The 14,823-nt window shown below is 38.8% G+C and overlaps 3 non-coding genes across 3 annotated transcripts; all 3 read left to right on the top strand.

Annotated features, from left to right (window-relative positions):
* Window positions 1-5,574: 5,574 nt before the first annotated feature.
* Window positions 5,575-5,647, top strand: TRNAV-AAC (transfer RNA valine (anticodon AAC)). Its single transcript has one exon. It is a non-coding gene; the product is annotated as a tRNA-Val (tRNA).
* A 3,343-nt stretch (window positions 5,648-8,990) lies between these two features.
* TRNAV-AAC (transfer RNA valine (anticodon AAC)) lies at window positions 8,991-9,063 on the top strand. The gene has a single exon. It is a non-coding gene; the product is annotated as a tRNA-Val (tRNA).
* A 3,378-nt stretch (window positions 9,064-12,441) lies between these two features.
* TRNAV-AAC (transfer RNA valine (anticodon AAC)) lies at window positions 12,442-12,514 on the top strand. The gene has a single exon. It is a non-coding gene; the product is annotated as a tRNA-Val (tRNA).
* Window positions 12,515-14,823: the final 2,309 nt, after the last annotated feature.

Below are 14,823 nucleotides of genomic sequence, written 5' to 3' on the forward strand. Positions count from 1 at the left end.
AGCGGCTGTTCCTGGTCTCCTTTTTATATACAGGTTTGACGTTTGACCTTTTACATTCCCTTGAACAGCAATTGAAGTGGTCCATCAAACGTATATTTAACATATGATGATATCTCACTAGGGCCACAAGCTTTTTCATGGGTCAAATAATTTTACTGTTGTTGATATCATTTCTATATATGTCAACGATCTCCAAAACCTCCTCCTCTCTCAATGTCACTGGTGTTGTGGCTATAGTGTCTTCCACTGTGAAAACACTTTTGAACTAGCTATTCAATTCCTGAAGTATCCTTACATCAAACATTACAATAATTCACCCTGATTAGGTGCTCCTTAAGTGACAACTAGCTTCTGATAAATCTGTGGAATAGTTTAAATTTTCAGCTGCCTTGTCCGAAATATTCGTTTCAAATTTTCTTTGTTACTCATTTCTTATTCTACATTACTAGTTCTGTTCTCCATTATACCTTGCTACGATTAGCTGGCTACAGTGCCGTCTCAATCACTAACATCGTTTTCCTAGTTAAAAATTTTAGTAAACCACGTCTTCCTCTTTCTTACCATTCTCCCTATATATCTAAGGCTTAACGTATCTACTCTCTTCTCCCTCACGGTAAGTTTCACAGAACCGCTCGACAGGTCCTGGCTACTGGCTATTGAATTCCATTTCTCAATTTACTTTACCATAAAGATTATTGAGATTTGTGTAGTTTCCAAGCTTAAATCTCAAAAAAATTGTCTCACCTCTCTTCGTTTAATGTTCTCTTTTACCTCATGTTCAACTTGAGAGTTCCATGATCACTTCTTGCAACTGATGTATCGTATACAATGTTCTAAACATCCATGCTAACATTAGCGAAGATCTGTCTACTAATGATAGCGTATCAGTACCTCTCATCCTAGTGTGCTCCGTGATATGCTGGTGCAAGATATATTCCTGTATGCAGTTTACGACTCTGTCCCTTACTATCATATGAATCCAAATTACGACAGTCTATATGGTTTTGGAACAGGTATTCCCCATTATTATTAATTTACCATTTCAAAGAAGTGGGTATTTTGGTGATTCATGTACCATCTTCATTATTCCTTCATTTCTATCACTGTGTATTTGCTCCTGTTCATTACAGTTCCTTGCAGGATTACTTACTAATAAGACCATAATAACACCACAATGCCCTTCTTCCCTACAGTTACTCTTCCCATTATATACTGTCTGAATGAGCCAGCTTCAACAATTTCTTGAAACATCAGCCTTTCTCATTAAGAGGGCTAATCCTCCCTCCTTTACCTTTCCGTTCTTGCTATTATGAGTCCCTCTAGGTAGAACAAGTGAGAACTTATCTCTTTGGTAAGCATATTTTCCAAGACTCTAATGATATCAGGTGCACTTTCCCTTATACTGTCCTTGAATTCCCGTACTTTACCACAAATGATTTACTGATCCATATTTGAATGTATTCCTTTCAGTTTGTCATTATCATCTAACACTCCTGTTCCATCTGTAGTTCTTGAGGAGCTGCTCTATCCTCTTGCCACGTATGGTGCCTCGAACTTTTGTCTTATGACTCTACTCTTTTCTTTTCTCCCTCTCTCTCTTAGATCTATCACACTTGATGAATTTCCCACTGAATTCCACCATGCCGTTTAGGTTCTTAGCCTTTCCAAGTACTTCCTGGCTAGATGACTCCAAATCAAAGTTATCAGTAACTGGTCACCCCTCCAGCACAAAAGTAGCTTCTGGCAATCCCATAGCCTCCAGCACTCTTTAAATACACATTTCCTCCTTCTTTTCCCTTTCTTCCTTATCTGTCGTATGTCATCTCAATCCAAAAATAATCAGTGATTTACGTCTGTCATCTTGCTTTACTAATCTTTATAATTTCGGTGCCACGCACTTTTAGTTAGATCCCCCAGTGTGGGAGTGTCAACCTCTGTGTCTCCAACCTTCTCTATAATTTCTCTCTTGGCCAGCAAGCCTTGGTCCCTTATTCTCTGTACATTTTCAAACCTTCCATCACCTAGCCGATATACTTCCTTGATTGCTTCATCTCTGACTGACTGAACATACTACTTTTTCAACCGCTTTGTTCAGTTTCCTGTTTACTTCTGTTTGTGTCATCCCGGGTCTATGTTCCTCTCTTTCGCTCTCAACCCTTTGTTGATCTGTCTCCAAATTTCCTCCTAATCTTCCCCGCCCTCTACTTTCGTCAGTCTCTACGTGAATTTCTGTCCCTTTTTTCTACCTGATCAGCTTTTGATATCAATCCAGTAGATACAGTGAGCACTTTCTTTCTTTCCTCTACTTTAAATTCTGTTGGAAATGTTCCTGCAATTTCTTGTTCAATATTGTCATCATATGTTTCGTCTGATTGCACAGCCTTCAGTACATCATACTGTGTTTTTGTTATTCTTCAATTCACTTAACTCTAGTTCTAGCTCAGGCAGAGCTAGTAGTCCTTAAATCATCCTCTAAAGTGATACCAGTAGAATATATCGCAGATTACTAGAGCAAATTATCCTAAAACCTGAGGAGAATTTAGATATTCAACTGCCAGGGTGTTGTCTTTTGGTTACACTGAAAACAAATATTTTTTCCCTTTGGCAATGAAGCACTTTTACTCACTGATTTATTGCACCAGTGCACATTACAATGTTGTCCAGTCACTGTGTTGCATTTTTTTTCTAAAAGACACAGATAAGATAAAGAAAAGATCTTAATTCACTCAAGTTGGCAAAACTCCTTCATTCGATTTGAGCTTGGGAAGCTTTTACTCACAAATCCCATTCAAACTCACTAAATATGGCGCTCTCAAACTGAATATATAATGTATATACCACTTAGGGACTCTGTAGACTTTATGAGCTGTAGATCCCCCAAGATCTTGACAAAATAAGAAGGATCACAACACGACCTTTCTCCAACCACTGCGTCCTGATGTTCATGGTACTGTACAGCAGCCTACTATCAAATCATCAGCTCTTGATGATTTCTGTCTGCAGCGTTTGGATGTCGACTTTGTGTAGATACATTTACTGATTGTCTATAAGAAATAATATAAAGAAGTCAGTCTTTGTCCATTCTATATACAATATCGTCTTTCATTAGAAATAATCTTTGAAATTGGCCAGAGGCAATTTTACGATTCATTCCACAAAAATCTTCCAACTTGGCATCTCTAATCAAATTACTGGAAACATCAACATCAAGGGACTGGCGTTATATGTTACAACTTAAAGGCACTGTAGAGATTCACTGTAGATACATGAGTTGGCCACAATGTTTGCCTTTGTTTCACACACGGAGCAAATGACTGACTCTTCTTTCCTTCTCCTTCCCTACTCTGAAAGTCTTTAATGTTTTTATTACCCTGGAGTTATTGTTCCAGCACGCTTCCACTGTGCTACTCTACAACAATACCTGGTTATATAGACCAGTGATATAACCCATGGTAACATAAGCACTGATTAGAAAAATATCAGCTTACTTCTACTGATTGTTTAATTCTACTGATATTAAGAGGTCTGGGAATGTACAGCTGAAAAAACTGTTTTAGTGTTATTGTTGAACTGGCTTTCAGAATAAGGAAGAGAATTTATAAGTCGAATCCTATAGACTTAGGTCTGCCAGGTATGTATGAGGAGCTGTAGTCTGTATGATAAGATTAACAATGGACCTCAGGAATATCCTTTCCATCAGTTGTGTGTATATACATGTATATAATGATATCTCGAGTTGTTGCAAGTTATAGATGTATGACTCTTGGAAATGCGTTTTAAGTTTTCTAGTGAACACCAATTTTGGACTTATGTTGTGATCATGAGGCTCTACTTTTTTTTACTGAGTTTTCCAGTGGACTTCAGGTAAGTTGGTCGAGAATTTATAAGTCGAGTCGTATAGACTTAGGTCTGCCAGGTATGTATGAAGAGCGACAACCGCTTCTCTGACCTACGACACTAAGGGTTTGGAAATCTCTACCTTCTCATGTCTTTCCCTATAACTATGACCTGGCACGTGTTAGAAGACAGAGTTTTCACTTCCTCCAAAATTCGTAATCACTTTCCCTTCTTTTCACTTTTCCCCTTTCATAATTTCTCTATATTCTAATTAAGGCCCTGCCTAGTTGTGGACTATTGTACGTGGCTGGAGCCTTGAACACATAAGAAATCTTACAAGCGTGATACATCTACTCGAACCTCAAGTATTTCCTTCACATAAATTATCTTGTCACCTCGTGTCGGCTCAGTAATTTTTAGATATGTTCCTAACAGAGTCCAACAAATCTATGGCCCCCAGTCCCCCATATCATGGGGTTTCCATGTGACTCTACTGTCAACGAGAGGAAAAGCTCACACAGTAGTAGTACCGACCTCTTCCATGTGTACTGGAAACCTCATGAAAGTGTAGGAAGTAAACTGATTGATCATATTAATCCTCAGCAGCTTCCCTGATGTCTTCTAGAAACACCAGCAGGTACAAGAGGCACACTTGATTTATCCATAAAGACTGGTAGAGACCTGAAAATGAAGGTAGACCTACGACATCATAAGACCACATTTGAAGTTCAAAACCCATTAAAGATAGGGACAAGAGTCAAACAACAATACAAATTTTTGATCATGGCAGAGGTTTGATACATACAAGTAAAGAAGTAATGAATATATACAAAATGAGTATGCTAAATGTATTCCAAAGGTTCATTCTAAACCTCATCATCCAGTCTACAGCAACTTATATCTACCAGAGAAAAGTCAATCCATCAAAATACAGATTACAAATTCTGTATCCGATTCTGAAATTCAATCTAATTTTCCTGCCAAATTGATATATTTCTTTCTCCTATTTATCGACACTACATCGATTTCTCCTCCTAGAAGCTATCTATTTTCGTACCTCCGCCACTGGTAGGCTATGCAGTACTCAAGAACCTACTAAATTTCATTATTACAATGTGCCTGTTGTTAACAAGAGAGTCGGCCATTGACATGTCTTCATCTTTTCCTCAATCGCCAAGTCACACATACACAAGAGTTCTTGTTTGTTTCGGCCGGACATACAAGACACTTCAGTTATGACTTTGAGATGCCTGCCTCAGGTATAACCTAGAAACTTCGACTTCAGTCGTAAAGCCAAAACATCTGCTTCAGAAATACATCAGTAATGAAAACTAAAATTGCCCTTCAACAATAACACTAAATCATCTCTGAAAGTGATAATCAAACATATGATCAGTAATGAAGCTGAAACATCTGATGCAGTAATGAGACTGAAATAACAGCAAACATAATAACTGTAAAAACATATGCCTTCAGTATTGATCCCAAAACATCAGCTACAAAAATGACAATAAAATATCTGCTTCAGTAGTGAGACTGAAACATGATCTTATAACAATATATAAAAGTTTTCTTCCTTAAAGGCACTGAAACACTTGAGAAGGAAATGTCAGTGAAACATCTTCTGTTCTGACATGTGTTTCAGTATTGATATTGAAACCTATGTTTCAGTAGTGAGATATGCAAGATCTGCTCCAGTGATGGCGATGAAACATCTGCTTCATTCAAGTTGATATAGTTTCCGTAGTGTAGTGGTTATCACGTGTGCTTAACACGCACAAGGTCCCCGGTTCGATCCCGGGCGGAAACATTAAACTTTTAAGGATTTCATTACATTTGCTTGTGTGGGAAGTTGCTGATGGAAAGAGTTCTTTAATCATTTGATATTACTACTATTCGAATCATTTTGCTGGATCTATTTAAGATAAGGTGGGCCAACACTTCTCCAGTCATTGCTTGTATTGCCATGAGTTATACCACTGGTCCATGTTGCCAGGTACTGCGGCAGAGTGGCGCAGTGGAAGCGTGCTGGGCCCATAACCCAGAGGTCCGTGGGTCGAAACCACTCTCTACTAATAGTGTTTTCTGATCACTGGAGGTTACCAGTGTCTAAGCCTGACCCACCCATTATCATAAACACTCGCTGCAGATCGTGTTTTTGATCGACGGATCTCTGGCTGATGGGCCCTGATCTCTTCCACTGCACCATTCTGCTGCAATACTTGCTTACATAAAAATGGGTGTAGCCAAGGCAATACTAGTATTGACTGGAGAAGTGTTAGGAAAAATTAAGAAACATTCCTATTATGATTATATGATGACACTTAAATTATGAGAAATTACCGAAATATTGACAAAATTAAAATCGGTGCTAATAAAACCTCCATATATACTTGACACACGTTCGAGTCAGTCACGTGTAATACTGGTATTGGTACGCCAAGTGACCCAACGTGAACATGATGCCTGACGTCAGCTCGTCCCTCAGTACCCATGATGCCACGTCCGAGGATTCAATGGCGTACTGGAGAAGGTTGAGATCTTATCTATCAGAAAGAAAGTAAGATTTGCCTATATCTTACCCGTTATAGATGTGAAAATGACGTTTAGTTTTGGAGAAGTACTTGTTCAAAGGATGTATGCCTGTATGGTCTTGAGCGGAAAGATGTGGTCATTGTCATGAATATTCATGACATTGTTCGTGGATATGATGTCCTTTCCCAGTTCAAGTCCATATTACCATAAACATATCTCATAAATGTCGCTTGTTTTCCTTTTTTTGTAATTAGCACTTGGTACTGTGAAGCGTACATAATGTGTTATATATCTTTCCTTTTGGGTTACCAGGCCGGGAAAACATTGTACTCAGGGCTGCAATCAAAAATGTTTAGGAAACACTGCTATAGATTTAGGTCTATCAGGGAGGTGTGAGGGGCTGTTCTGCCGTATGTATGTTGAGGTTTAGAATGAACCTCTGGAATACTTTTGCCATCACTTTTGTGTAACCTGTACCTGGTTGTACATAGTGAAAATCTGGTAGTCGTCATTATTCAGTTTGGATATATGACGTACCATTCGAAGGATGTAGTGAACCTCAGCTGTCGTGTGATGTGGTCATGAGGCTCCAGCTTTTTGTTTAGGATTCCATTAGACGTCAGGGAAGCAGGTGAGGGTAAGTTAGGTGTGACTCCCATAAATGCTGAACGTTAAAGTCAAACTCTGGAGAGTCTTTATGGAGAAACTTTTTATGGTTGAATTTCGTACATTTCAGATGAAAGCCGAACGCGTTAACTAATTCTGCTACATAGACCAGGTAATACATCAGCTTCATATGGACTTTGTGACAGACCCTTATGATGTTGACAGTGTTAGATAACATATAATATTGATATGCAAGAAGAGGGGATGCAACGTTTGGGTTCTCAGCCACTTTTAAAGAATGACGTAAGTGGTCCAAGAGAGTTTCACACTGAAAAAAGTGTTAAAAAGTACTGGGATGTTTATCAATACATTAAACATTTGTGGCACTTACGTAATGATACAGACAACAATTACCTCTTTCTCCATAGTTCCAGCTACAGGCCCAGCTGAAGCTAGAGTGTTTCCAGGCCTCCATAGCACAATAGATTACGCATGCCGTTGTTAACCTAAGTATTGGTGATTTAAGCTTACCAACTGACGACCCATGATTGTAAGAACATTTACAAGAAACTCCAATATCCACACACGGGAGTCACACTATGTGCCACACCACTCAGTACTCGGAAAAACAATGTGTATTGTGCAATTTGTTTAAATGTCGCAAATTCTTTTCTTCTGAAATGTTCCTCCGTTTATACAAGGGATTTGGAGTGGTACTTGTATGGAGCACTGCTCTGACATCCAGGATGGTTCTATCTCTGCACACTTACTTAACAGAGCTGAATCGAAAGTAATCCGACCGATAAAATGTCCCAGTCTAATTTCTAAACTTGATCGTATTGCCCTACGCGGCAGTGTTAGGAAGTAAAGTGATGGATCATATTAATCCTGAGCAGCTTCCCTAAGTCTTCTGGAAACTCAAGCTTGTACATAGAGGTACAGTTAATTTCTCCATAAAGATTGGTAGAAACATGAAAATGAAGGTAGACGTATGACCACGTCATAAGACCACATTTGACCACAGACACTTTAAAGAAAGAGACAAGAGTCATGCAACTATATTAACTTTTGATTATGCCAGAGGTTTACTTCAGGATCTATAAAGGAAGAGTACGCCAAGTGTCTTTGTGAGGTTCATTCTAAACCTCATCATCCAGTCTACAGTGCTATATATTCACCTGACGGAGGTCAGTCTATAGGAATGCAGCTTACGAAATCTCAATCTGGTTCTGAAAGTCATACTCCTTTCTTTGCCAAACCAATATATTTGTTCCTCCCGTTTATCGACATTACATAGATTTCTACTCCTGGCAGCTGTCTATCGTCGAAGCTCCACCCCTGGTAAGCCATGCAGTACTCAGCAACCCACTACATTACATTATTACAATGTGCCTTTTGTTAACAAGAGAGTCGGCCATTGATATGTCATCATCTTTCCCTCTATTGCTAAGTCACACATACACAAGGGTTCTGGTTTGGTCTAAGCCGGACACACAAGACCTCCTCTTGATAGGAACTTAACTTTTGTCACATGAATTAATTATCTTCTTTGTAATGCTACTGAAACATACGCTTCATTAATGCCTGTGAGGCGCCTACCTCAGGTATAACTCCGAAACTTCTACTTCAGTCGTGAATGAAAAACGCATGCTTCAGAAATACATCAGTAATGAAGTCTAAGATTACATTTCAATAACAACACTAAATCATTTCTGAAAAAATGATAAACATACGTTCACTAATGAAGCTGAAACTTCTGATTCAGTAATGAAGCTGAAACATATGACTCAGTAATGAGAATGAAACATATGCAAATGTAATAACCATGAAAACATCTGCTTCATTACTGACCCTCAGATATCAGTTACAAAAATGACATCTGCTTCAGTAGTGCGACTGAAACATGATCTTATAAAGATATTTATTTAGAAATTTCTTTCCTTAAAGACACTGAAACATTTGAGAAAGCTATGTCACTAAAACATCTGCTTCGGTTCTGCCATGCTAATACAGTTTCCGTAGTGTAGTGGTTATCACGTGTGCTTAACACGCACAAGGTCCCCGGTTCGATCCCGGGCGGAAACAGGAAACTTTTAAGGATTTCATCATATTTCCTTGTGTGGGAATTTGCTAATGGAGAGATTTTTTTCATCAATTGATCATTTGCTTGTTTTAGAATCATTCAACAGCCTTTTGAATTGTACAGTACTAGTCCTCTTTCTTATCAGTAAAGTTAAAGGTGGGCCAACACTTCTCTAGTCATTGCTTGTATTTCCATGAGTTATACCACTGGTCCATATTAACAGATACTGCAGCAGAGTGGCGCAGTGGAAGCGTGCTGGGCCCATAACCCAGAGGTCCGTGGATCGAAACCACGCTCTGCTATTAGCGTTTTCTGATCACGGAAAGGTTTCAGTGTCTAATGCCTGACCCATCCATTATTATAAACAGTCGCAACAGATAGTGTTTGCGATCGAAGTACCTCTGACTTATGGTCCAGCATCCATGAACAGCGCCATTCTGCTGACTTACCTCGTTACATGAAGTAGCTGTAACCCAAGGTAATACAATCACTGACTGGAGAAGCGTTAATAGAAATTTAGAAATATTACTATCATAATTACATAATGACACTGGGAATGTAAGACGAATTGCGGACATACTGACAAAAGCAAAATGGGTGCTAATAAAACCTTAATATGTACTTGACACACGTCTGAGTCGGTCACGTGTGATTCTGGTATTGGTACACCAAGTAACCCAGCATCAACATGAAGCCTGTCAGATCGTCCCTTCAGTACCCATGATGCCACGTCCGAGGATTCAGTGGAGTACTGGAGAAGGTTGAAATCTTATTCATAAGAAAGCAAAATAAGATTTGCCTACATCTTACCCGTTATATAAGTGAAGATGACTTATTGATTTGGAGAATTACTTGTTCAAGATGATGTATGCCTGTATGGCCTTGAACGGAAAGTTATGGTCATTGTCAGAATATTTATGACATTGTTCGGGGATATGATGCCCTTTCCAAGTTCAAGTCCATATTAATACTCATATCCCATGAAAGTCGCTTGTTTTTCCATTCTTGTAATTATCACCCGGTACTGTGAAGTGTACATTGTGTATTATATATCTTTCCTTTGCGTTACCAGGCCGGAGAAATATTGTATTCAGGGTCGCAATCAAAAATGTTTCGGAAACACTGCTATAGATTTAGGTGTATCAGGGCCGTATGAGGGGCTGTTCTTAACGTATGTATGTTGAGGTTTAGAATGAACCTCTGGAATACTTTTGCCATCACTTTTGTGTAACCTGTACCTGGTTGTACATAGTGAAAATCTGGTAGTCGTCATTATTCAGTTTGGATATATGACGTACCATTCGAAGGATGTAGTGAACCTCAGCTGTCGTGTGATGTGGTCATGAGGCTCCAGCTTTTTGTTTAGGATTCCATTAGACGTCAGGGAAGCAGGTGAGGGTAAGTTACGTGTGACTCCCATAAATGCTGAACGTTAAAGTCAAACTCTGGAGAGTCTTTATGGAGAAACTTTTTATGGTTGAATTTCGTACATTTCAGATGAAAGCCGAACGCGTTAACTAATTCTGCTACATAGACCAGGTAATACATCAGCTTCATATGGACTTTGTGACAGACCCTTATGATGTTGACAGTGTTAGATAACATATAAGATTGACATGCAAGAAGAGGGGATACAACGCTTGGGTTCTCAGCCACTTTTAAAGAATGACGTAAGTGGTCCGTGAGGGTTTCACACTTAGAAATAGTCTCAAAATATCGGGATGGGATTCCAAGTATACAACCGGGATTATTACCATTACATTAAGCATATGTGTGACTTATGTAACAATGCAGGCAAGATTTACCTCTGTATATACATTTCCAGCTATAGGTGAAACTGAAGCTGGAGTGTTTCCATGCAAGTGTAGCACAATAGATTAAGCATTCTGTTGTTAACCTAAGTGTTGGTGATTTGAGCTCACCAACTGACGACCCATGATGGTAAGAACATTTACCAGAAACCCCAATATCCACATACGGGAGTCACACTATGAGCCACACCACTCAGTACTCGGTAAAACAATGTGTATTGTGTAATTTGTTTAAATGTCGCAACTTCTTGTTTTCTGAAATGTTGCTCCGTTTATACAAAGGATGGATTCGTCCTTGTATGGAGTACTGCTCTCACATCCATGGTGGTTCTATCTCTGCACACTTACTTAACAGAGCTGAATCGAAAGTAATCCGACGATAAACTGTCCCAGTCTAATTTGCAAACTTGATCGTATTGCCCTACGCGGCAGTGTTAGGAAGTAAAGTGATGGATCATATTAATCCTGAGCAGCTTCCCTAAGTCTTCTGGAAACTCAAGCTTGTACATAGAGGTACAGTTAATTTCTCCATAAAGATTGGTAGAAACATCAAAATGAAGGTAGACGTATGACTATGTCATAAGACCACATTTGACCACAGATACTTTAAAGAAAGAGACAAGAGTCATGCAACTATATTAACTTTTGATTATGCCAGAGGTTTACTTCAGGATCTATAAAGGAAGAGTACGTCAAGTTCTTTCTGAGGTTCATTCTAATCCTCATCATCCAGTCTACAATGCTATATATTCACCTGACGGAGGTCAGTCTATAGGAATGCAGCTTACGAAATCTCAATCTGGTTCTGAAATTCATACTCCTTTCTTTGCCAAACCAATATATCTGTTTTTCCCGTTTATCGACATTATATAGATTTCTACTCGTGGCAGCTGTCTATCGTCGAAGCTCCACCCCTGGTAAGCCATGCAGTACTCAGCAACCCACTACATTACATTATTACAATGTGCCTTTTGTTAACAAGAGAGTCGGCCATTGATATGTCATCATCTTTCCCTCTATTGCTAAGTCACACATACACAAGGGTTCTGGTTTGGTCTAAGCCGGACACACAAGACCTCCTGCTGATAGGAACTTAACTTTTGTCACATGAATTAATTATCTTCTTTGTAATGCTACTGAAACATACGTTTCATTAATGCCTGTGAGACGCCTACCTCAGGTATAACTCCGAAACTTCTACTTCAGTCGTGAATCAAAATCGTATGCTTCAGAAATAAATCAGGAATGAAGTCTAAGATTACATTTCAATAACAACACTAAATCATTTCTGAAAAAATGATAAACATACGTTCACTAATGAAGATGAAACTTCTGATTCAGTAATGAAGCTGAAACATATGACTCAGTAATGAGAATGAAACATATGCAAATGTAATAACCATGAAAACATCAGATATCAGTTACAAAAATGACATCTGCTTCAGTAGTGCGACTGAAACATGATCTTATAAAGATATTTATTTAGAAATTTCTTTCCTTAAAGACACTGAAACATTTGAGAAAGCTATGTTACTGAAACATCTGCTTCGGTTCTGACATGTTAATACAGTTTCCGTAGTGTAGTGGCTATCACGTGTGCTTAACACGCACAAGGTCCCCGGTTCGATCCCGGGCGGAAACAGGAAACTTTTAAGGATTTCATCATATTTCCTTGTGTGGGAATTTGCTAATGGAGAGATTTTTTTCATCAATTGATCATTTGCTTGTTTTGGAATCATTCAACAGCCTTTTGAGTTGTACAGTACTAGTCTTCTTTCTTATCAGTAAAGTTAAACGTGACTAGAGGTGGGCCAACACTTCTCTAGTCATTGCTTGTATTGCCATGAGTTATAACACTGGTCCATGTAGTCAGATACTGCAGCAGAGTGGCGCAGTGGAAGCGTGCTGGGCCCATAACCCAGAGGTCCGTTTATCGAAACCACTCTCTACTAATACTGTTTTCTGATCATAGGAAGGTACCAGTGTCTAAGCCTGATCCACCCATTATCATAAACACTCGCTGCAGATCGTGTTTTTGATCGACGGATCTCTGGCTGATGGGCCCTGATCTCTTCCACTGCACCATTCTGCTGCAATACTTGCTTACATAAAAATGGGTGTAGCCAATGGCAATACTAGTATTGACTGGAGAAGTGTTAGGAAAAATTAAGAAACATTACTATTATGATTGTATGATGACTCTGTTAAATTATGAGAAATTACCGAAATATTGACAAAATCAAAATCGGTGCTAATAAAACGTCCATATATACTTGACACACGTTCGAGTCAGTCACGTGTAATACTGGTATTGGCACGCCAAGTGACCCAACGTGAACATGATGCCTGACGTCAGCTCGTCCCTCAGTACCCATGATGCCACGTCCGAGGATTCAATGGCGTACTGGAGAAGGTTGAAATCTTATTCATAAGAAACAAAATAAGATTTGCCTACATCTTACCCGTTATATACGTGACGATGACGTATTGATTTGGAGTAGTACTTGTTTAGATGATGTATGCTTGTATGCCTTGAACGGAAAGTTATGGTCATTGTCAGGATTATTTATGACATTGTTCGGGGATATGATGCCTTTTCCAAGTTCAAGTCCATATAATACTCATATCCCATGAAAGTCGCTTGTTTTCCCATTCTTGTGATTATCACTCGGTATGGTGTAGTGTACATTGTGTATTATATATCTTTCCTTGCGTTACCAGGCTGGGGAAATATTGTATTCAGGGTCGCAATCAAAAATGTTTCGGAAACTGCTATAGATTTAGGTGTATGAGGGCCGTATGAGGGGCTGTTTTAACGTATGTATCTTGAGGTTTAGAATGAACCTCTGGAGTACTTCTGCCATCACTTTTTGTGTATCCTGTACCTGCTTGTACGTAATGAAAATCTGGTAGTGGTCATTATTCAGTTTGAATATAGTGAACATCAGTTGTCGTATGATGTGATCATGACGATCCAGCTTTTTATTGAGGCATCCAGTAGACTTCATGAAAGCTGGTGAGGGTAACTTAGGTGTGACTTTCATAAATGGTGAACGTTAAAGTGAAACTCTGGAGAGTGTTTATGGAGAAATTTTCTATGGTTGAGTTTCGTACATTTCAGATGAAAGGCGAACACGTTAACTAATTTTGCCACATATATCCTTATGGTGTTGAAGTGCTAGTTAACATATAAGATTGATGTGGAACAGAAGATGGGATGCAGCCAGTTTTGAGCGATGGCATGAGGGGTCCCTGAAGGTTTCACCCTGAGGAAATAGTCACAAAATATGGGGATGGGATTCCAAATAGACAACCGGGATGATTACTATTACTACGGAAACTGTATTAACTTCAGTGACGCATATGTTTCACTGCCATCACTAGAAAACATCTCCGGAATGATATCTGCCATCACTAGAAAAGATCTTACAGTGTCATTACTGAAACATTTGTTTCAATATCATTAATGAAGCACATGTCAGAATCGAAACAGATGTTTCAATGACATAGCTTTCTCAAATGTTTCAGTGTCTTTAAGGAAAGAGATTTCTAAATATCTTTATGAGATCATGTTTCAGTCTCACTACTGAAGCAGATGTTTAAATGTCATTTTTGTAACTGCTGTCTGAGAATTAATAATGAAGCAGATGTTTTCACGGTTATTACATTTGCAGATGTTTCAGACTCATTACTGAGTCATATGTTCCAGCTTCATTACTGATTCAGAAGTTTCGGCTTCATTAGTGAACGTATGTTTGTCATTTTTTCAGAAATGATTTAGTGTTATTATTGAAGTGTAATCTTAGACTTCATTACTGATGTATTTCTGAAGCATGTGTTTTTGATTTAAGACTGAAATAGACGTTTCGCAGTTATACCTGAGGCAGTCGCCTCCCAGGTATTACTGAAATGTATGATTCAGTGATATTACAATGAAGATAATTAATTCAT

Source organism: Panulirus ornatus, unplaced genomic scaffold (genome assembly GCF_036320965.1).
Source record: "Panulirus ornatus isolate Po-2019 unplaced genomic scaffold, ASM3632096v1 CTG_1146_pilon, whole genome shotgun sequence".
NCBI classification, from domain to species: domain Eukaryota; kingdom Metazoa; phylum Arthropoda; class Malacostraca; order Decapoda; family Palinuridae; genus Panulirus; species Panulirus ornatus.